This window comes from Hippopotamus amphibius, chromosome 9 (assembly GCF_030028045.1).
Source record: "Hippopotamus amphibius kiboko isolate mHipAmp2 chromosome 9, mHipAmp2.hap2, whole genome shotgun sequence".
Classification (NCBI taxonomy): domain Eukaryota; kingdom Metazoa; phylum Chordata; class Mammalia; order Artiodactyla; family Hippopotamidae; genus Hippopotamus; species Hippopotamus amphibius.
In genome coordinates, this window is record NC_080194.1 from 44,135,112 (window position 1) to 44,157,326 (window position 22,215).

General features: G+C 35.6%; 1 protein-coding gene across 1 annotated transcript in view; it reads right to left on the bottom strand.

Moving 5' to 3' along the window:
• Positions 1–22,215, bottom strand: part of PGM2L1 (phosphoglucomutase 2 like 1) — a 55,207-nt gene that overhangs the window by 32,119 nt on the left and 873 nt on the right. The gene's annotated exons all lie outside the window — the stretch shown is intronic.

Sequence of the window (22,215 nt, forward strand, 5' to 3'; positions counted from 1 at the left end):
AGCAACCAACTGCCAGACGTCTCCCAATATTTCTCTCTCCTTTTATCATACAGTTGGGCACATACATGGCAGCCCGGCTAAGGGCTATACTTCAGTCTACCTTACAGCTAGGTGTGACCTTGTGACTAAGTTCTGGCCAATAGCATGAAAATGGGAACGACATGTTCCCATTTTCAGGTCCTTCCCTGAAAATGATTAAGTGTACACTCTCTTGAGTCTTATTCCTCTCCCCTGGATCAATAGTGGAAGTCATATTTTGAGGATGGTACACGTACCCCATACCAGCCCTGGATGCCACTGACCTCTGAATGTTATGAGAGAAATTATCTTCTCTCTGCTTTAAGCCATTACATTTTATAGTCTTTGCTATAAGAGCTCAGACTGTACCCTAATACAGTAAGTGATGTTTGTGTCCCAATGCGAAATAAGGTTGAGCCTTCTTGACTCCCAATATAATACTTTTTCAATACACTGAATTCCATCCCCTATCATTCCTCCTTCTCCTACCTAAGCATTCTTTCTTGCTATTTATACATTAAAGCAACATCCATCAAAATCCTTATTTTGCAAACATTTTGAGGGAAATAACTATATATTTTTGCTATTCTATATTTTTCCTATAATCCTAAGTACAATGTCACTCAAAAATAAATATTAGGAAAAAAGTTAACAGATGATAGTGGGAATTTCCTTAAAAAGAGTAATTGATTATATAGTGGGGATGGGGGTACTACATTCAGTTGACAGCAGTGACCATATTTTAAACAACTTTGTATCCCCCATAGTACCAAACCTGTACCTTGTAGAAGATGTGTTGACTATGTGAGTCATTAATAGTGACAAAATAGCCATGTTCTTTCAGGACACAAATATTAGAGAAAGAAAATATCAGAACTGGTTTAAATTATCATGCAATCAAACATAAGAACCCCCAACTGAAATGAATTTTCTAATTAAGTGGATGTATTTGTTAAGATAAAGGCCTTGGGAAAAATAATTTCATGTTTTTCTTTGAAGCTAAATTAAATCACGAGTATATACTTCACATGATCACTCAAAAATATTACTTTGTTTTAATTATTACCATATCTTCAGTACCAAGAACAGAACCTGGTACCCAACAGGCACTCAACAAATATTTGTTGAATTAATTAAAAATATCTACTTATTAAACACACACTTATTAGGCACAGGAAACACTACAGGGAACAAGAAGACACTGTCTCTGCTCTCACAAAGCTCAAGATCCACTGAGGCATAAAGATAAGTAAAAAGGCAATTACCACATCAAATATAAAAAGTATTAAAATAGGAGTAAGTAACAGCATTCTATAGGAGCACACAAGATAAGTCTCTAACCCAGAATGGATTGAAAGATAGAGAGCAGAGTCAGGGAAAGCTAACTGGAGGAAGTAATATCTGAAGTGAAAAATGAGTAGAAGAAACTGGAGGATAGCGGGTGAGGAACAAGGTGAGGGTAGAGAGATAATGAGTTCAGCATTAGACTTATTTATTAAATTTGAAATGATATCTACAGCCAGCATGCCAACTATTACTTCCCTACCCAATAGCCTCTTCCTAGTAATCAAGGAAATACAAATTAAAATAAGATACCATTTTTCACTTAGAAACTTTATTAAGAGTTTTTAAAATTATAAGCCCAGTGCTGGGAAGGGAGGGTATATTAATCACTATGGCAAGGGTAACAAACCACTCCAAACTTAGTGGCTTAAATCAATAATCATTTCTCTCTCATAGTTTCTGTGGGTCATGAATTCAGAAAGGGCACAGCCAGGATGGGGCTAGCTGGGGCTGTCAGTTGGAATACTTATAGTCACTACTTGTGGCCTGGTTCCAAGGGCAAGTATCTCAAGAGCAAGCAAGCCAAGTGGAAGCCACATTACCTTTTACGACCTAGCCCCGGAAGTCAGGAAGCTTCACTTCCACTGTACTGCGTTCTGCAGACAGTTACAAAGGTCCACCCAGGTGTCAGGGGAGGGAATATAGACCCTACCTTTCAACTGAGGTGTGCCAAAGTTATAGCATGTGAGATGGGATATGTATATATGAGACCAAAAAAGATAAATGCATATGATACCAAAAATGATATATAGCGATATAATATACATGCATATATATAATATATACAAGTGCAGCCATCTTTGAAAAATACAATCTATCATAGAGGAAGTATAAATTGATATATCTCAGATGATAATTTGCCAATGTTATAAATAACTTAAATATTAAATAGCCTTTGATCCAGCAATTCTATTTTTAGAAATTTATCCCAAGGAAATAATCATTGATGCATGTTAGTATTTAGTCATACGGATATAAAATTAGTTATTATATTATGCCTATAATAGTCATAGGTAAAGTACATATCCAATAGAAAACCAGTTAAATAAGAAGTATGATGTAATAGTGAATTAGACTGGTATATTAAAAATCACTTTAGAATTCTATGATACAGGAAAAAATTCATGATATATTAAGGGGGAAGTATATATACCATATGTGCAATATGATTCCAAATTTATAAAATGGATACATACAAATGCATAGAAAAGTAAAACTAAAAGGAAACAGACTGTTCTTTATTAGTGGTGATTATGTTTTTACTCCTTTTATATGGAAGGATGATATAATCAGGCAGAAAAGTTTAGAAAATACAAATTAAACCCAAACTCTTTTACCTGTGGATTAATGTCATTCCCCAGTTTAGGAAATTTCACAGTTCAGGAAATTTCTCTTCAAATATTGTTTCTAGTTCATTTTCTTTCCTCTCAAGAGATTTCAATTAAATGTATGTGGGAACTTTTTCACTGTATCATCTTACATCTTATGCCTTCTTTTTTTCCCTCTTCATCCTTTTGTTATTCCATCCTTCATTATGAATATTTTCCATGACCTATCTTCTAATTTACTAATTCTCTCTTCAATTCTGTTTGAAATGTTATTAAATTCATTCACTGAATTCTTTTTTTTTTTAATTTATTTTGGCTGTGCTGGGCCTTAGTTGTGGCACGCAGGACATTCATTGTGGCATGCAGACTTCTTGGTTGCAGCATGTGGACTCTTAGTTGGGGCATACATGTGGGATCTAGTTCCCCAATCAGGGATCAAACCCAGGCCCCCTGCATTGGGAACTTGGAGTCTTACCCACTGGACCACCAGGGAAGTCCCTCATTCACTGAATTCTTGATTTGGATTACTGCACTTTTTCAGATCCATAATTTCTACTAAAATCCACTTGGTTTTTTTTTTTTTTTGTATCATTTTCATTTCTCTAATTTTTAATTGGGAAGTTGACAAGCATAGTTATTTTAAAGTCTGCATTTGATAACTGCAGTAAGAGGAGCCCCTTCATGTCAGTTTCTATGATCGCTGGTTCTTCAGGTTCTTGTTCATGTTAACTTGTTTCCTTGTGTGTCTGGTTATCTTTGACTCTGTATGGAATACTATATTGGAAATATTATTAGTAGGAATAATTTGAAACCTGGGATGAAAGTACTTCCCTCTAGGGAAGATTTTTTTTTTTTCTTCTCCCAGGCACCTGAAGACACTAGTAATCTGAGTTTACTTTAACCCACTTTTCAGGCTCCAAATGACTCAGAGTTGGATGCAGTCTGTGTGCAGGGTGTTTAGTTCAAATTCACCAGTATTCCAGGGAAGCCCTAAAGTGGAAGTATTTTCAGGGTTCCCACCTATGGTAGGCCCTAAATTGCAATATTTGCCCCTTTATCCTAACAAGGCTAACAAAAAGACTGCTAAACCTCTTGGCTGCCCATCCCTGGATCAGTAAATGAGTACAGGTCAAAAGTGGCCCTAAATGCTAAACTCAACCTCTCTGAATTTCTATCTTCTTCCAGATCTTGAACTAGAAATTCCTGACTAAACTAATGAGTCAATAACACCTATAAATCTATACTTTGTCTATCTTTTCTAGTTGTTAGGGGAAAGTTATCCAAATTACCTCATCTGTCATTGCTAGAACCAGAAGTCCTTCTACTATACAATACTGTTATACATAGTATGGTTCTACATACACTTAACTTACACATATTCAACTATATGTACTTAGCCCTACCTCCCAAAGCACTGCTAAAAATTACATTTTGTGCATGTTCTCCATTATATATGATGAATTATTATATACATTATTATTATACAGTAATATAACTATATAAAGATAGATACTTGAAGTCATATATTCTGTAATTCACAGGCAATTTAAGAGTTTCCAAGTGTAATTTTTTACTTTATGAAATTTTCATTATTTATTGGCTTTAGAATCTAATTCCCAAGTAAGACAAGAGTCCACAATACCAAGGATATTCTGACACTGAAGTCGTCTATTAGGGATACTTTAGTCATTTTAATTCTGAGTAGGAGCTTAAACAAGATGACATCTAGGTCCCTGTCAACTGAGATTCTATAATTCTATACTTAATTTTATTTGTACTGGAAAAAGATTCATGGCCTGATGTTTAATACATATTTTGGAGTGGTGAAAATACTACTAACAATCAGGAGAACTTTCCCATCAGTATGAAAACTATCAACGAAGGAAACAATAAGATGGATTTCTTTTTTCTTTTTTAATAAGGCCCAATTTTCATATTCTTCTGAAATCATGCTACAATTATGGTCTGACTGCATTTCTCAGAAATTAAATATCTGTCTCACTCATATACACGTCATCTTTACATATGTTACAGAAATAATCCAAAAGAAAAAAAGCTATGTGCAAAACAATGCCCTCAGCAATACTGAAAATAGCTTTTAAAAAATCAGAAACACCTTGTTGTATCTGTATGAGATGATGGATGTTAACTAAACCTACTGTGGTAATCATTTCACAATATATGTAAATCAAACCATCATGCCATATACCTTAAACTTTCTTTTTTTTTTTTTTGGCCATGTGGCACGCAGGATCTCAGTTCCCCAGCCAAAGATCGAATCCGTGCCCCTGCAGTGGAAGCACGGAGTCTTAACCACTGGACCGCCAGGTAAATTCCGTCATATACTTTAAACTTATACAGTGATGTATGTCAATTATTTCTAAATAAAACTGGAAAAAAGTCAGAAATACTTTAAGATGTTCAACAAACAGAAAATGTTAAGTATGACGTATCTACCAAGTATTACCTATCAATAAAATAATTATGTTCTGCATGATAAAAATTACATAAGTAAATTCAAAAGACAAACTGCAGGGGGAAAAAATAAAAAACATCTGAAATCAAAACAACTAACAACCTGGCTTCCCTGGTGGCACAGTGGTTAAGAATCTGCCTGCCAATGCAGGGGACATGGGTTCGAGCCTTGGTCCGGGAAGATCCCACATGCTGCGGAGCAACTAAGCCCATGAGCCACAATTATTGAGCCCAGGTGCCACTACTGAAGCCTACACAAGCCTAGAACCCGTGCTCCACAACAAGAGAAGCCACCGCAATGAGAAGCCTGTGCACTGCAATGAAAAGTAGCCCCCACTCGCCACAACTAGAGAAAGCCTCTTTGCAGCATAAAAGACCCAAAGCAGCCAATAAATAAATAAATAAATTTATAAAAACAAAACAAAACAAACAACCCAATAAAAAAAACAGGCAGAGGACCTAAATAGACATTTCTCCAAAGAAGACATACAGGTAGCCAAAAGCCACATGAAAAGATGCTCAACATTGCTAAATATTAGAGAAATGTAAATCAAAACTATTGATACAATGAAGTATGACTACACACCAATCAGAATGGCCATCATTAAAAAGTCCTCAAATACTAAATGCTGGAGAGGGTGTAAAGAAAGGGGAACCCTCTTGGCACTGTTGGTGGGAATGTAAACTGGTGTGGCCACTTATGAAGAACAGTATGGAGGTTCCTTAAAAAACTAAAAATAGAGTTACCCTATGATCCAGCAATCCCACTTTCAGGCATATAAAATCCCAGTTTTCTGGAAAAGATGAAAATTCTAAGTTGAAAATATACACTCACCCCAATGTTCGTAGCAGCACTATTTACAACAGTCAAGACATGGAAGCAACCAATGTCCACCAACAGATGAATGGATAAAGATGTGTGTGTATGTATATATGTGTGTGTATGTATATGTGTGTGTGTATGTATATGTGTGTGTGTGTATAAAGATGTGTGTGTCACACACACACACAATGGAATATTACTCAACCATAAAAAGAATGAAATAATCCCATTTACATCAACATGGATGGACCTAGAGGTTATCATACTAAGTGAAGTAAGTCAGACAAAGACAAATGTCATATAATGTCACTTATATGTGGAATCTAAAAACAATGATACAAATGAACTTATTTACAAGACAGAAATAGATTCATGGACATAGAGAACAAACTTATGATTGCCAAAGGGGAAGGGGGGGAGGGATAAATTAGGAGTTTGGGAATAAGAGATACACACTACTACATATAAAATGAACAACAAGGTCCTACTGTATAGCATAGGGAACTATATTCAATATCTTGCAATAACCTATAATAGAAAAGAAACTGAAAAAGAATATATATACAGTAACTGAATCACTACGCTGTACACCAGAAAGTTAACACAACATTGCAAATCGACACTACTTCAATAAAAAGTAAAAATAAAATAAAACCATTTGTAATATATAAGTTAACCAAAGCTCTCTTTAAATAAAAAAAAATCAATGACTCAATAGAAAAATAGACAAAACATATGAAGACAGTTCATAAAAAAGGAAATGCAGATGTGTTTTAAATATATGAAAATACACTCAGCTTCATTTTTAAGAAAAATTCAAATTAAAATGTAGTTTTCATTTTTCACACTGGCAAAGAAAAATATTTGATACTACATTGCGGTGAAAGAATTTGGGAGAGCGGGCACTTTTATACATTTCTGGTAGAAGAATAAATTGGTACACCCTCTCTGGAGGGCAATTTGGCAATATCTATCAAAATTTAAAGGCACATAACCTGACTCAATATTTCATTTTTAGGAATTGATGTCATAGATACTGAGAAATACACGTCTAAAGATGTGTGTGCTACAACCATTACTCTGATTGCAACAGCAAATAACAAAAGCAAATCATAAGTGCCCATTAATAAGAGACTGGTTAATTAGATTGGATATCAATTTCATGAAATACTATCTAGCTCTTGTAAAGAATGGAGCAGTTCTACATGTACACTGACAAAAATATTTTAAGTGAGGGAAAAAAGCAAAGGGCAGGACACTGGCAGGATAGTATACTACTATTTATATTAAGGGACAGGTTAAATATCTGTGAAAATATGTACAAAAAGTTAATAATAGTGTCTCTGGGTACTTAGATGGATATGGGAAAGTGATTGATATTTAGTCAAGTACCTTTTGAATTTCTGTATGTATGGCCTATTTTTTTAACTATATAAAAGTATATAGGATAGAATTCAATGTTATGAGCATGGAAATATTGTGGTAAATAGAAAAACAAAAATTTAAGCACACTGTGCTAACAGGCAAAGAAAAACTAGATACACTTACAGAAAAAAAGACTAAATGGGAAATAGAAAAATGTAAAAAAAAAGATATCATATTATAACTTAATTTAATGTATTAAAGTTATTTATATATAAAATACTGATGAAGGAAAAACGCCTAGATATATGATTTTTCACAAGACTGCCCCCACTTCAGACATTAGTCCTAAGTCCCAGGCCACCCTTACTTCTTACAGATTGGCTATACATCAGAGGTTCCCATGACCCCCTCCTCAAGTTCAATAACTTGCTAGAATATTTCACAGAACTTGCGAAAGCACTTTACTTGTGTTTCCCAGTTTATTATAAAGGACACAACTCAGGAACAGCCAAATGGAAGAAATGAACAGGGCAAGATACACACTGAAAACCAAAGGTATTTACCCAAGAGTAAAGCATGGAAATACAAGAGAGGCTGAGAGACAAAGAAGATACAGTGTGGAGGTCTAACACACTTAAAGAGGATTCCCAGAAGGAGGGGAAAGATAGAGAACACAGCAAAATTGGTTTCCTACTCTTCTACCTGTATTATACCTTCACAATTTTCTCTTTGTCTATCTTTTCCAGAGATTAACACCTAGAAACATCATAGTTAATCTTCTGAAATCAAGACAAAAAGAAAATTATCAAAGTAGGTAGAAAAGGAAGAAAAAATTACCTCCAAAGGAATGACAATCATTCTAAGTTGACTTTTCAACAGTAGCAATGTAAACTGGTAGGCAATGGGATTATACTCTTAATGCACTGATAGAAAAAGCTGCCAATGTTAATTTCATCCAGCAAAAATATCTTGCCAAGAAACACGCTAAAATAAAGACATTCTCAGACAAAACTAAGAACTCAATGTCAGACGGAAGTAAAATGATCCCAAATGGAAGGTTTGAATTGAGAAATGAAGGAAAAAAGGATATATAGATAACTCTACATAAATATTGACTATTAAAAGAACACGTGGTAGGACTTTCAAAATATAGACTAAAAAAAGTAAATATAGTTAGCATTCTAAAATCCTTGTAGCTTCTTTTCGGCTGGAACCGCCATCTTCCAGTAACTCGTCAAAATGACCAACACAAAGGGGAAGAGGAGGGGCAACGGCTACATGTTCTCCAGGCCTTTTAGAAAACATGAAGTTGCTCCTTTGGCCACATACATGCAAATCTAGAAGAAAGGTGATATTGTAGATATCAAGGGAATGGGCACTGTTCAAAAAGGAATGCCCCACAAATGTTACCATGGCAAAACTGGAAGAGTCTACAACGTTACCTAGCATGCTGTTGGCATCACTGTAAACAAACAGTTAAGGGCAAGATTCTTGCCAAGAGAATTAATGTGCGTATCAAGCATATTAAGCACTCTAAGAGCTGAGACAGCTTCCTGAAATGGGTGAAGGAAAATGATCAGAAAAAGAAGGAAGCCAAAGAGAAGAGTATTTGGGTTCAGCTGAAGCACCAGCCTGCTCCACCCAGAGAAGCACACTTTGTGAGAACCAATGGAGAGGAGCTTGAACTGCTGGAGCCCATTCCCTATGAATTCATGGCATGACGTGTAAAGAAAATAAAAGACCTGGAGTGTAAAAAAAAAATCAATCAATCAAATCAAATCAAATCCTTGTACTATCTGAGAGTTAGATAAAGGTATTGATTAACATCCAAATAACACAATGGTCAAAAAAGAAATAACAGCAATTAGGAATATTTTGAGTCAAATGGTAATGAAAATACTATATATGAAAAAATGTATGGGCATGGCTAAGCAATATTTAGAGGGAGAAAAGTATACATATCAGAAAAGGCTTAACATTAGTGATATAAACATGCACTAAGAATGAAATGAACAATGGAAGGAGCAAGAGGACATTATGCTAAGTGAAATAAGCCAGTCACAGAAGGATAAATACTGCATGGCTCCACTTACATGAGGTATCTAAATTAAACTCATAGAAACAGCGTAGGACGATGGTTGCCAGGGGCTGGGGGGGAGGGGAAAATGAGGTGTTGCCATTAGAAAGATATAAAGGCTCAGTCATGCAAAAGGAATGCATTCTAGAGATCCGCTATACAACACTGTGTCTATAGTTAACGATACTGTATTGTGTATTTAAAAATGTGTTAGGGTCGATCTCATACTAAGTGTTCTTACCACTACTGAAAGAAAAAAGAATGAAATGAATAATAAAATTGACAATGAAAAATATAAAACCCCCAAAGCTGGAAGAGCATAAATTAATGAACTAGAAAATAAACATCAAAAGAGAGTATATACCAAACAAAAACTTGGTTCTTAAAGAAAAAAAGAGAAGGCACAAATAAATAACATCATGAAAGAAAAATGAGTCAGCATGACAGATCCCACAGATATTAAAAAGATAAAAGGATATTAAGGGCTTCCTAGGTGGCGCAGTGGTTAAGAATCCGCCTGCCAATGCAGAGGTCACGGGTTCGATCCTAGCTCCAGGAAGATCCCACATGCCATGGAGCAACTAAAGCCCGTGTGCCAAAAAATAAAAATTAAAAAAAAAAAAAAAAAAAAAAGGATATTAAGAACGATTTTGTACCAATAAATTTGAAAATTGAGACAAAATGGGCAATTTTGCTCAAGAAAAAAAAACCTGATTAGACTTATAAACATGAAAGAGATTAAATAATAAAACGTTCCCACAAAGAAAGCTCCAGCCCCCGTTAACTTTAATGGCAAGTTCCATAGTATATTTAAGAAACAAATCATTCAAATATTAAAAGAACTCTGCCAGAGAAGATAAAAAGAGGGTACACCTATCAACTCTTTCCTGTGTCTAGCTTAATCCTGATACAACCAAAGACATCATCAGAAAGAAAAATCATATTCCGACCTCACTCATGAACACAGGCGTAAAAATCCTAAATAAAATTCATCAAACCAAATCCAGCAATATATAAAAAGGATAACAAATCATGACAAAGGTGAATTTATACCAGAATATAAGGTTGATGTAATATTTGAAAATCAATCAAGGTTATTCACAAGATTGACAGGTTTAAAAAGAAAAATCAAAAAAAAAAAAGAAAGAGAAAAGAAAAAAAATCAAATGACAATCTGAAGAGATGTGGAGAAACTACCTGATAAAGTTAAACATTTACTACATATGGTAAAAAATCTTAGCAAACAAGGAATATATACAAACTCAGGACATACATGCTAAGATCCTCCAGAGATCCTTTTAACTGGATGGCTGTGTCCATCTCTAGCTGCTATAGGTACTACTGCTATGAGTTCACACATGTGCAGCCTTCTCTGGAGAACTGCCTTGGGATGATCAAAGGCAGCTTATGCAGAGGACCTGAGGGTTATACACACCATTTCCCCATGGACAACAGCCAAAGACTGGTGCAGGAGTATAACTCTGTTGTGCAATTAACACTCCAGAGAGCATAGAATCAAGCTGAGATTAAACTTCACTTGAAACTATATCATTGCTTAGTTCTTTCCTTTCCCTACCCTGATTCCCTTGCTCCTTTACAGGTTTCTCCTGAGAGCATTCCTTTTTTTTTTTTTAATTTATTTTCATTTATTTATTTGTTGGCTATGTTGGGTCTTCATTGCCACACACGGGCTTTCTCTAGTTGCAGCAAGTGGGGGCTACTCTTCATTGTGGTGTGCAGGCTCCTCATTGTGGTGGCTTCTCTTGTTGTGGAGCATAGGCTCTAGGTGCATGGACTTCAGTAGTTGCGGAACACAGGCTCAATAGTTGTGGCTCACGGGCTCCAGAGCACAGGCTCAGTAGTTGGGGCACATGGGCTTAGTTGCTCCGCATCTTCCTGGGGCAGGGCTCGAACCTGTGTCCCCTGCATTGGCAGGCAGATTCTTAACCACTGCGCCACCTAGGAAGTCCTGAGAGCATTACTTTTATAAATCATTTGCACAGAAATTCCCATCTTTGCTTCTAGGGAACTCAACCTAAGATACATATAAGAAAAAATGTTTACACTTTCAACTTTTAGTACACAATTCTGTGTTTTTAAAAAAGACAGAAATCAACTTGTTAATAAGTCTCATCACTTCTTTCTTAATTTTCTTATAAGATTCTATAAGCATCCCAATATAAAACTTTGATATATTTCTAGAAGAGTCTCCAGGCTACCCTCCGCTACCCTAAACCATCTCATCCTAATTACATACTGCAGCCAGATTAATCAACCAAGAACCAACAATAAAGTCCAATTCTGATTACATCAAATGTAAAGGTTAGGAAGGGCGGGATCAGAGCTCAAAGGGCAGAGGAGTTCAAAACCTTTTTGGATTCAAATACTCTCTCCATTTCTCTGAACCTGAGTTTGTGTGTAGGTTAAAAAAAATGGTAATAACTACCTCACACAATCCTTAGAAGGATTAAAAGATACTTTTTACATGAAAGCATCTAATACCATGTTTGGCATATTGGTATTCAATAAATACTAGTTTTCCTTCACCTATTCTTAATTGCCACGAGAGTCTAACACATACACTCTACCTGAGTTTTTAAAAAAATCTCTTCATATATGGTCAGTTAATCTATGACAAAGAAGGCAAGAATATACCATGGGGAAAGGACAGTCTATTCAAGAAGTGTGCTGGGAAAACTGGACAGCTACACGCAAAAGAATGAAATTAGAACATTTTCTTACACCATATACAAAAATAAACTCAAAATGGACTAAAGACCTAAATGTAAGACTGGAACCACAAAACTCCTAGAAGAAAACACAGAACTCTCTTTGACATAAATCATAGCAATATTTTTTTGGATCTGTCTTTTAAGGCAAAGGAAACAAATGCAAAAATAGACAAATGGGACCTAATTAAACTTAAAAGCTTTTGCACAGTAAAGGAAACCATCAACAAAATGAAAAAGCAACCTACTGAATGAGAGAAAATACTTGCAAATGATATGATCATTAAGGGATTAATATCCTAAATATATAAACAGCCCCTACAACTCAATATATGAAAAAACAAACAACCCCATTAAAAACTGGGGAGAGACCTGAATAGATTATTTTTCTAAAGAAAACATTCAGATGAAAAACAGGCACATGAAAAGATACTCAATATTGCTAATTATTAGCAAAATGCAAACCCAAACTACAATGAGGTATCATCTCACATGGGTCAGAATGGCCATCATTAAAAAGTCCTCAAACAATAAATGCTGGATAGGGTATAGAGAAAAGGGAACCCTCTACACTGTTAGTGAGAATGTAAATTGGTACAGCCACTGTTAAAAACATTAAGGAGGTTCCTCAAAAGAAAAAAAAAAAAAGAACTAAGAACTACTATATGAGTCAGCAATTCCACTCCTGGGTACATGTCCAAAAAAAAAAAAAAAAAAAGAAAAGAAAGAAAGAAAACACTAATTGTGAAAAAGATACATGCACCCCAATGTTCATAGCAGCATTATCTATAATAGCCAAGCTATGGAAGCAACCAACAGATGGATGGATAAAGAAGATGTAATACACACACATACACACATACTCACACAATGGAATTCTACTCAGCCATAAAAAATAATGAAAATTTGTCATTTGCAACAACATGGTTGGACCTGGAGGGTACTGTGCTTAGTGAAATAAATCAGACAGAGAAAAATACTGTATGTAATCACTTAAATGTGTAATACAAAAAATAAAATGAATGAATATAACAAAACAGAAACAGACTCACAGATACAGAGAAAAAATGGGGGAGAGGAAAGAGAGGAGGGGCAAAATAGAGGCAGAGGATTAAGAGGTACAAACTAGTATGTGTAAAATAAATAAGCTACAAGGATATATTATACAGCACAGGGTATACAGCCAATGTTTTATTATAACTGTAAACAGAGTATAATCTATAAAATCTTGAATCACTGTTTTACACCTGAAACTAATATAATACTGTAAATCAACTATACCTCAATTAAAAAAAAAAATCTCTTCATTGTTCTTGCAAGTCCCCTGTTCAGTTTCATTTCCCTGATCATTTTCATTCCATTTTATTATTCTATTTCTCCCACTTTAAGTTTTCTGCCCCCATATCCATCATCTATTCCCATCCTACTTAACCTTCAGGTCTCAGCTCAAATTCTACTTCTTACCTGAAGTTTTCCTGACTTTGAACTCCTATTGCTCTTAGAAACCAGTGCCAGAGAGTTGACCACTTAATTGTTCTTTGTTCATATTTAAATTTTTATTTTTAATTATTAATTGTAAATACATCAATATCCTTTCCTTGTTTTAAAAAATACTAGTAACACAAATAAAGCCACAGAGATCTTTGGCTATTATCATTCCCAGACCCTTCTTTTAGGGGAGCCTTCCAGACCTTTACCTGTATCTATATACTTAGAGAAATGTAGTTTTGCTTTATCTCTTTTAATTTTATATATATGGTATCGAATCACACATGATGCTCTGGAACTTGCTCATTTCAATAAATCTCAGAGGTCCTCTCAATACACGTAGATATGTGCTATTCTTTTCAAATGCTGCAGTGTTCTAGTTTATTTATCCTTTCCCCCATTGGTGGACATTTACATGTTTTTTTTTTATAGTTTTAACCTACATAAATAACGAAATATTTCAGAGAGAAAATGACATGAGAAAATTCTGAAGCAGAAACCACAAAACGATCACTTACACTGAAGAGCTTTTCTAACAAGGTTAAATTTGGTGAGCGGAAAGCTAAGATGACTTTGTATCTGAGAAGCATAGTATTCTTCATTTACATTATAATTTTCATACTCTTTTGGGCATTCAATAAGATCATTTTCACAGTTTCGTTGCTAAGATATAATGCTCATTAAATTATTTGGTATAAAAGGTTCCATGCAGGATTAGATACACTACCTGTCTGTGTAGTCTTTCCACCAGCATTAATCATTTTCTCCATTAACTCCCAACACCAGAGGGCAGCAGCCTCAGTACTAATTAGCAACAATGTAGAGAGTAAGCAACTAATGAAAAAATACTCCTTTAGTAAAATCCACACTAAATTACTAACCAACCTTTTATTTGAGGGAAAAGTGTTTCTATAATACAGAACAGACATATGAAATAGGTAAAAACAATTAAATAAGCAAAACATATTGTCTTTCCACAAGGGTAGATAAAAGAAATCAAATTTAGATTATCCAGGGAGGGAACACAAAAATCTGAGCTAGTGGAATATAAGATTTACATTCTTTGGTTAATTTAATGCATCTTATTAGTTCAATTTAGAAGAACCAAATAAAGATAAATCCTTTTCATTAGCCTCTCCGGGCTCTCTGATTTTTCAAATAGGAGGAAAGGAAGAGATGGGGAAAAATAATTCTAGATTAAAGATATATTCAAACAGACTTCTAATAGCCTTGTAGAAAACTTAAAGGAACTAAACAAAAATCCTTTATGAAAGAAAAAAACAGGGCAAAGAAGGCCCCTAAATAAAACGGCAGAAGTAGCCAGTCTACCTATTCTGAAATTTTCAGGTGGGAAAGAAGAAAATGCTTTAAAATAAGAAAACTTTCCCTTTCAAGTATATAAGTACTTCTAAAATTCACAGACTTTAATTTTTAGAACAGTTTTAGGCTTACAGAAAATTGAACATATAGTACAGGGAGTTCCCATAAATCCTCCCACCCCACCTGTTTCCCCTGTTGTTAACATCTTGTATTGGAGCTGGAGGGAGGGGAGGTAATGCGACTTCTTTAACGGGACAGAGTTTCAGATCTGCAAGATAAAAAAGTTCTGGAGATCTGTTTCATAAAAATGTGAATATGACTAACGCTACTGAACTGTACACTTAAAAATGGTTAAGACGGCAAGTTTTTTGTTTTTTATCACAATAAAAAATTAAAATTTTCTGTTTTGTCTTCAGATTGATACTGAAAATTGAAAATAATGTAAGTACTAGGTTAAGATCATCTAAATATTGTTCACTACAGACCCTAATAGTGGGTTTGGATAAAATTTCCCTCTCACCAGGCCCACCTGTGTCTCCTGAAGGTACTGAGATCAAATGGATTTCTTTTCCTTAAGCTCCATCAATTAATTGTTCAAAATCATGCCCTGTTTTAGTTTGCTTCACTTTTGAACCATAACTTGCTTATTCACGTCTGTTCTCCTTCCTTCCTCCCCTCCCCGTTCTCCCCTTCCTCCCTTTCTTCCATCTGTGGATAACCGCTTTTTTTGATGTTGCTGTTGCCAGAAATAACATGCAATCTTCATCACTATCATTAACATCTTCCAGCTTTTTATTATTTATGGCACAGACATTGCATTCTTTTTCAAGACACATTTCTTTGAAGCCCGGTGTTGAACTAGTACACAGTTATCTGGGATTTCTTTACACTGGACTCCTACGTAGTTCCTTCATGTCAGCTTTCCACATATTTCCTATTTCCTTTTGCTATAGGTTTCTTCAACTTCAACTTTTATATTTTCTATTGCATTTGGCAGGGGATGGAGGGATACAGTTTTTTTCCCTTAACTTCCAAGAGCTCATTCTTCTTTCCTGTTCTTTTTTCATAGCATCTTTCCCTATCTGATGGAATAATAATCTTTTTAAACTTAATTTTAAGATTTTAAGTCCTTATGTTCCCTTGTTTACCTCAGTTCCTTTCTGGGTCCACTGTTTTGTTTTTATTTTTCATGCTACTTGTTTTCTTTAGATAACTCAATCCTTGATTAGTCATTGATATCCAAAGATTTTTCTGGGAAGCTGGTATGGGTTTTTCTCTGGTTTTGTATATAGCTATGTTTTCTGCCAATCTCTTCTCAAATAGAATGGCCAGTTGGAAGCTCTGTGTTTGTGAGCTGGGCTTACTGTTCTGGAGACTTTGTTAGCAGTAATTATATTATTTAAACTTTCAAAAGGATAACTGAAACTAATGGCATAATGAAATTTAAATAGGGTGGGGGACTTCCCTGGCAGTCCAGTGGTTAAGACTTCGCTTTCCAATGCAGAAGGTATGGATTTGATCCCTGGTAGGGGAGCTAAGATCCCACAAAAAACCAAAACATAAAACAGAAGCAATATTGTAACAAATTCAATAAAAACTTTAAAAATGGTTCCACATTAAAAAAAAAATCTTAAAAAGTGTAGGTAGGGTGGAGAACAGTGAGTGAGCTCTCATTTTTCATAGCATGTATTTGATAGACAGTATCTAAAATAAATCAAGGAATAGTGGTACTAGCATATTATTTAGTTTTTTGATGGTAGTGATGAGAATAAGATAAACAGTTAAAAATGGTTTCTAAGGAGCAAACTGAGGATGAGAAGAGGCAGTGAGGAACATTGCTTTCCATTATAATCCCTTTGTACTATTTTTTAAAAATCATAAGCATGTATTTCTTTAAAATAAATAAAAACAAATTTAAAAATAAAATGGCAGAAACTGAAGAGCAAATGTAAGAGATTTGGAAAGAAAAAGAAAAAAAATGTGTGTGTGTATGTATGTATATACCTCCAAACCCTTATTTATATGTACTAAATCTCTTGGACAGAGGGAGAATGTTGTTGCCAAGGAAACCAAAGCAACTGTTGAGCAGAAAATTCAGTTCTTTAAAAAAAATTCCATGGCAATTTATTCTGCAGAATATTACAGCCTACTTTAGCTTTTACAAAAGCCAATAAAATGGTTTTAATAAGGTCCTTGAAACTTGGTTTATGATGTCCTTAACATTTACTAAATATTCAGGTTACGGAGTCTAGTACAATGATAAGAAAACTAAAGGTCAGATATCCTAGGTTTAGTCCCAAGTCTATCACTTAAAAGCCATATGTCCTTGAGCAAGTCACTTTCCTTGTCTGCAACTAAGTTTCTTTACTTATAAAAATGGGGTTAACTACTACCTAGCCTGCCTACCATACAGGGTCGCTGTGAATATCAAATGATTTAGATCATCAAGGTTTGAAACACTACATAAATGAATTCAAGTAATAAGCACTAATATTTTCCAAAATTAATGAAGTTGGTAAGTACTCTTCATTGATTAAATGCCAAATTATGTAAAGTATTAGAAAAATGTGAACAAAAAATGTAATATAGACTAGTATTATAAAAATTGGATTGAACTAGGCTGCAGATCCAAGCTCTGGTCCAGGCTCTATCTACCACAAATGATAATTTCCACAACTTCTTTGGATCTCTGCACAATGAAATTGGACTAGATAACTTTTGTAGTGGTGCTTCATGGGTGTGTTTTCCATCATACGATGATGATTCAAAAGGAAATTCATTCATCACTTTTAAAAAAAATTGGGCTACATTTTGCTTGAAAAACTTTCACAGCTAGATGTTTGAAAATCACTGACTTTAGAATGAAGTCTTTTATTTCTATTTTTAGGCATTTCATAACCCTAATCTAACTAACCTATACCTTACCTTTACCTTCTACTCTTTCTCAACATAGACCTACATTCTGAGACCACAGTACTCTACCCATCATTCCTCAAAACGCCGTGGCCAATTCTTCCCTCCACACTGAGCAGCTCTGCCCTGGGTCCTGTCCCACTCCATCCACACATTCACACACCCAAACTTGGCCAGTGCTTAATATCTTTGATAAGACTTTTTTCCAAAAGTTAAAATTTACAGTATAACAAAAACAGGACAGAGCTGTCATGTTAAAGAGAACCTGGCTTGGGCTTCCTAGGTGGCGCAGTGGTTAAGAATCCGCCTGCCAATGCAGGGGACATGGGTTCAGGCTCTGCTCCAGGAAGATCCCACATGCCGCGGAGCAACTAAGCCTGTGCACCACAATTATTGAGCCTGTGCTTTAGAGCTCGTGAGCCACAACTATTGAGCCCATGAGCTGCAACTACTGAGGCCCACAAGCCTAGAGCCCATGCTCCGCAACAAGAGAAGCCACGGAAAAGAGGAGCCCACGCACCACAACGAAGAGTAGTCCCCACTCACTGCAACTAAAAGAAAGCCCGCGTACAGCAAAAAAGACCCAATGCAGCCAATAAAATATATAAAATTTTAAAAAAGCTTTAAAAAATAAAATAAAATAAATTAAAATAAAATAAAATAAAATAAAGAGAACCTGGCTTATAGGCCAGTAAGACTTATCTGTAATTTGACAGAATGTATGAAGGCACTGAAAGAAAGAAGTAGGAAGGAAGTGAGGGCCTTGTTAGCTCTAAAAGATAGAAGGGGAGAGCACTGTAGAAGAGTCACCTGTGTATTGTCTGGAGGAAGAAAACCTTGATCCACAGACTTGTTGGATTCCAGTGGTAGGACAGTCTCATCATAGAGACAGAAGGATTTACTTATCACAGGCTAATGCTGTTAAACATTTTATGCCATATATCTGATTCCCTATGACTTGATTTCATAATTACTATAAATCCTCTGATTCTCTGAATTCCCTATGGTGCATCTAGAAAGTGGCCTAAGACAAAAACATTTATATTACATCTGTATCATAAATTAATAAAACAGCTTTCTGAATTCAGATATCAGTTTCTGTGACCTTGAGCAGGGTGAGTCCATCCTGAGACAAGACAGGTTAACAAATTAGTGAAGGTATAGGAATCAAGGGTCAGATCCTGGACTACAGTAAACAGAGCAACAGAATGCCACTCCATAGAAACAGCAAGAGACACCAGGCACCTCCTCAGTGAGCACCCTGTCTTGTTGAACCTTGTTTCTTTCTAACACTTACATACACCTTTATTTACGCAAGGCCACTAACGACATACTAACGTGCTTCTATGACCTGGTCTACATGCCTTTCCAACAATTTCTCTCTACGTACCCTAAGCTACAGCAGAAACAAATGTTCGAAGTACACACATTAATGTTTTAATTTCTACTTGGAATATTCCTCCTCTCAGTGTTGACAAGTCTCAATTTTAACTAATTCTGAAGGTTCAGCACAGATAACACCTTTTCCATGAAGAGATTTCAAAGACCACCACCCACCAAGGCTAAAACTAGCAATATTGGTGACCTAGGCAAGCAGCAAATTGCCTTTAGATCAACTCATGACTTAGTACTATGTGCCTCACCAGAGTCATCAAAGATCAAGGCATTTGGTAGGTTCTTTTTTTCACTATTAAAAAAAAATGGGTATTAAACTCAGTTTCTCTATGCTGGAAAATCACATATGCCATCCACGTGTAATGCAATAAATGCTGTTAGTCTGACCTATTATTTTACATTTCTGCACTCTACATGTCAGTGCCCTGGGACATCATAGCCTAGCTTACGAACACTATCAATCTACAGTAGATAGACCTTTGCTTACTATTTAAAAGTATTTCTTCCCAATAAGAGAGGGATCAGTTAAGTAAATATTATGTTTATTAAATAATTGTTAAACTCATGAAATCTATTGATCTGCTAAAGGCGCCTGTTACTTGCTCCCTGTATTATATTTGTGAGCTTTTGTCTTCCCTTCTATTTTCTTTGAAGATATGATCCATATCTAGTTCATCTTTGTGTCTCCCACAGGTTTTCAGCCAGTGCCTTGTATGTAGAGGGCACTTTAAATGTAAATTAATTTCTCTTCCACTTTCAATGAAGGTTCTCCTCATTCTTTTTATAAGGCTCTCCTAGAAGCTGAAACCCCCTCCAGGTGGCAGAAGTTAATGATTAAGGATGGTACACTGCCCACAAGCATGTAGACCCCAGACCAGCTGGACTTGAAGGTTGATGATGCTGACTCCTCCTTACCTCACCACCGACCCATCAAAAGAATGCAAGACTGTTACTGCCTTGATCCTTATTGCCTACCCCTGACCATGAGCTGCAACTATAAGACCTCTCCCTATTCCCCAGGGAGGGGGAGCACAGGTCTTGGGGCACTAGCCACTGTGTTCCCCCTTTGCCTGGCAAAGTAATAAAGCTATTCCTTTCTACTCCTCCAAAAAAAAAAAGAAAAAAAAATGGCTCTCCTTATTCTTTTTATATCCCATCTTCTTATTGTCTTCCTCGACTATCCCAGTCCACAGGTCACTTACTTTTAAACGCCTATAAAAACTGACTGCCTATAAACCATTTAACTGCCACCAATACCACCCTAGCGTTATCTTTTTATGTGTATATGTATTTCATAATCTTTTTATATTTTAGTATACCCCAACAGTATCTAGGTACAGCATGGACAATAAATAAATAGTAATTCATTCAGGCAATATTTTTTTAAAAAATCAAGAGACTCATTAGGAAAGTGTAGTCAAAACTGGCACTTATAGAGAACAAAAAATTTCACCCATGGCAATGAAAAACAAAGCATTGTTGAAGGGCCAAAGGCTTTGACATACATAATAGTTACTAGTAAATTAAATTGCGTTGGAATTCTACACGTCTCTTTGAATTTCGTAAATCTTCCTTTCACTTTAGGGAGACACAAGTGCAACCACATTCATTTACTGGCAGCAGATGGCTTTAAACAATAGCAATTAACTATATTAAACAATAAGGATAACATTCATTTGCAATTTAGATTTCCCTGCTGAAGATATTTATATGGTAAGTTTGTAGTAGGTATCATTTCACAGTATGCTAAGCCTTAGCTCTTTTATTTCTATTAGGCTTCCTCCTCCCTAATGAACTAAAAGCAGAAGAGCAATCTCTGGATCTTCACTTTCTTTGTATCCTTCCACAACAAGGAACTATATTCACAGCAGGCAATTAATAAATACTGGCGAGATGGATTTATTTGCATTTTGCACATCCTTATGATAATTAATGACATACCACAGATTTTTCACACGTGATTGAAAAAAATACATATATATACACACACATATGTATTGTTTATATTTGTGGTCAAATCCTACATAAAGGGTGTTACCTCTCTAGTATCTCAGAACGCTCTAGAGCCTCGCTACTCAAAGTGTGGTCCACAAACCAGCAGCATTGGTATCACTTGGGAGCTCATTATGAGGCAGAAGCTCAGGCCCCACCCCAGGTGTCCTAAATCACAACCTGCATTTTAAGATCTCAGGTGATCTGTAAGCCCTTCTAAGTTGGAGATGCACTGGTTTAGACTCCAGAGGAAGAATCAGAATGTCCAAGATACATATGATCAAGAAATACTAAATAACTCGTAATTGCTTATTTGTTGGTCTTCCTTATCTGCTGACTGAAGGCTTTTCCAGGGCAGGAATCCTTTCTAGCTTCCTCACCACTAGCATACCCTGGATTTAACAGGCCCTGGAACATTACCCAGTGGTGCTCAAAGGATACTGTTTGCTGAATGCATGAATGACTGAACAAAGTGAAAATAAAACTGTCAGAAAGCTAAGAATCCTTTAGGAAACTGAATAACATGATTTTACATATTTCCACACCAATTTTTTAACTCAGTATTATTAATTCCATTTAAAATATGTTGCCTTCTCTACTTTAACAAATGCATGTAATGCACTCGAGAAAGTAAAAGGTTGGATCATCTTCCTCTGCTGGAGCCAAGGGCCTCTCTTGCAAGTGAGATAGCTACATTTTAATTCTAGCTCTCATATATCCATCCCATATGCCTGCACAAGATGAAACCACCGCAACAATTTGGAGGGGGTGGGGGTGAATAGAGAAGGAATGGGTAAAGCAAAACCAATTCTGTATCGGAAGCATCGCATGAAACCTGGAAAACATGATTTTTGGAACAGGATACTTCCATAAAATAACTCCTGGCCAGAGAAAGAAAGAGAACCCTTATCTTTCTCAAGAGCAAAAGGTGATATTAGAGAATATAGG